Genomic DNA, 3289 nt, shown 5'->3' with positions numbered 1-3289 from the left:
TTAAGATTGATCTTCAACCCCATATTGCTGTTTTTGGTGTACAATATTATTCTGGTTCTGCTCATCTCACTCAGCATAAGTTCATGTAAATCCTTACAGGTTTCTCTGAATAACCATCCCTCCTGGTTTCTAATAGAATAATACTGTTCCATTCCAGGCCAAGATGGTGGGGAGAAGTAAGGCCCTGTACTAAGGCCTTCTGATCTTTCCTCATAAATAATATTAAACAAATCTCTTAATGGAAGTCCTTTCAACAAAACCCAGAAAGAGAAGCTATAAAAAGAAAATTTATCTCAAGGTCTTTCTTTGGGGATTGGCGGTGTGGTGAGTACAGAGCAGAGTGTAGAAAGCCAGTGAGAGTGGGTAGAGAGCCAGACTAATCTAAGATCAGCCCCAGGGGCTTTCTCTGTGGGAACAACTTTCCTCCCAGAAACAACAAGAGAGTGGAGGGGTGCCAGTGAGACTGATGGTCTGGACTTACAGGATGGGCTGGATGGTAGGTTCCAGCCTTTAGTACTCCTCTGATGACTGGGAGGCAATATTGCATTCAGTGAGAAAAGCCTCCAACACAACCTACTGGCCAACTGGAGATATTATACTCAGTGAGTACAATCTCTAGGCATCCCAACCCTGAACCTCTGTGAACCAGCCCCTCTTCCAACACAAGATCTTAGGAAAATGAAGAAAGGCTACAGAAAAGGGGGACCATAGAATAATTCCTAGAAGGAAAAGAGACCCTAATTCAGAGAGACGTAGAACTTCTGAGGAGAATATGATTTGGTCTCCAGCACAGAAAAATTTCCTTACAGAAATGAGGAAGGAGTTTAAAAATCAATTGGGAAATTTGGGAAAGCAAACCGAAGAGAAAATTCATACCTTGCAACAAGAAAAAAAAAATCCTTGGAAAATACAACTGGACAAATGCAAAAAGAAAATAATTCTCTCAAAACCTCAAATGATCAAAGGGAAAACTCTTACAAAAATAGAACTGACCAATTGGAAAAGGAGTTGCAAAAGTTAAATGAAGTCATCCCTACAAAAATGAATGGAGACTATGGAAACCAATGACATCACGATATCATAAGAATTTGTTAAACAAAACCAAAAACTCAAAAAATAGAAGAAAGTGTTAAATAACTCATCAGAAAAATCACTGACCTTGAGAAAAGATTGAGGAAAGATAACCTAAAAATTGTTGGTCTTTCTGAAAATATTGAAGAGAAAAAAAGCCTGGACTCAATATTATATGATTTAGTGATGGAAAACTGCCCTGATATCATAGAACCAGAGGGAAAAATAGTTATTGAAAAAATACATTAATCCCCTCTGGAAATGGATTCCAAAATGAAAATACCCAGGAATAATGTAGCCAAATTCCAGAACTATCAGATAAAAAAGAAATATCCTGCAAGCAGCCAGAAAGAAAGAATTTAAATACCAAGGAGCCACAATACGGATTACATAGGGCCTGGCAGCATCAACATTAAGAGATGTAGGGGCCTGGAATGCAATATTCCAAACAGCAAAAGAGCTTGGAATACAGCGAAGAATCCACTATTTGGCAAAGCTGAGCCTTCTCTTCCAGGGCAAAAGATGGAGATTTATTGAAATAGGAGACTTCCAACTTTTCCTGATTAAAAGTCCATAGCTTAATAGAAAATTTGGACTTCAAGCGGAAGACTCAAGAGATACATAAAAAGATAAAATTAAAAAAGGGGGGAAAGGAAAAAACTTATCAAATAAGATGAAACTGGAAGTATCCCTTCCTGTAAGTAAGACTTTAACAACTCTTGAAAATTGTAGCTCTATTAGAGAGAATTTAATTAGCCAGAAGAGATGGAAATGCATCACTATTTCAAGAAACTGTGATAGGTTAACTATTCCTTGATCTTCTAGTTGGCTTATAATATTTGTTTTCTTTTAATATTTAATATTTATTCATTCTCATTTTGTACAACTGTTTTTTATACAATAATAAAATATTCTTGTTTAAGAGTAAACAAAATACCCCCTCCCCTCCCAAAAAATATAGACTCACTTGAGCAATAAAGGGGAGAGAAAAAAGTTAAAATTAAAAAAAAAATAGTAATAATTTTAGGTATGAATATTTGTTTTTATGTATGTTTAAATCCTGTATTCATTTCAATCTTAGCTTGGTATAGGGTGTGAGGTGTTGGTCTAATCTAAATTTCTTCCTTAGTAACTTCTAATTTGTGAAAGAGTTTTTAATCCCAATAGCTGGACTCTTTGGGTTTATCAAACAATACATTACTATAATCATTTCCTGCTATTGCAAAAAGTCTATTCCACTGATTCACCACTCTGTTTCTTAGTCAATACCAGACAGTTTTGATGACCTATGATTTATACTATAATTTTAGATCTGGTAAGGCTAAACCACCTTCTTTTGCACTTTTTTTCATTGAATCCCTGGAAATTCTTGACTTTTTATTTCTCCATATGAATTTACTTACAACTTTTTCTAACTCATTAAATAATTTTTGGAATTTTGATTGGTAGGGCACTAAACAGGTAATTTAGTTTTGATAGAATTGTCATTATTATTATATTAGCTTGACCTCTCTATGAACATTTGATGTTTACCCAGTTATTTAAATCTGATTTTATTTGTGTGAGAAATGTTTTATAATTTTTTTTAAATTTCATCATGTTTTATGAAAAAAAAAATCTTAGGTTGTTTTCTTTTTCCTTGTACTCCTGAAGTTCACTTTAAGGAAACTATTTGTACAGCTTTAAGTTAGTAAAAAAAATGTTTAATGTTTTAAAAAAGCAAAAAAAAATCACACACACACACAAGCAGAAACTTCTTATTGTCATCACACATTTGTAGGTATTAGTACAAAGTCTAGATAGAGGGTCCAAAAGGGCTAACCTAAAGTTCCAATGAAACTTTTACAAGAAACAGTTAGTACACCTGGAGCCGCACTGGGATGCTTATTAAGGACTATCTTTCTTTAAATACGTAACTATGTTATCACTCTTTAGCTATTATTAGTTTCATTCTTTATTTTGGAGTGAATATACAATAACTCTTCAGGTAAAATCTTCAATTTCAGCGTAAGCCACACTTTTCTGCCTTTAAAATAAAAGGGGGTGGGTTTGCGGAGATGCTAACTGCATTTCAGCCAACCAGAACTGGCTACCAAAATGGCAACTATTCTTTGAGTGGAAAGCTGAAATACCTCTTTAAGATTGATTCTAATTTGTTTTTTCAAATTTTGGTGGAGTTTAGAAATCAAATGACCAGATCTGTTAGATGTTAGATCTG

This window comes from Macrotis lagotis, chromosome 1 (assembly GCF_037893015.1).
Source record: "Macrotis lagotis isolate mMagLag1 chromosome 1, bilby.v1.9.chrom.fasta, whole genome shotgun sequence".
In the NCBI taxonomy this organism is placed as follows: Eukaryota; Metazoa; Chordata; class Mammalia; order Peramelemorphia; family Peramelidae; genus Macrotis; species Macrotis lagotis.
This window is presented reverse-complemented; position numbering follows the sequence as displayed.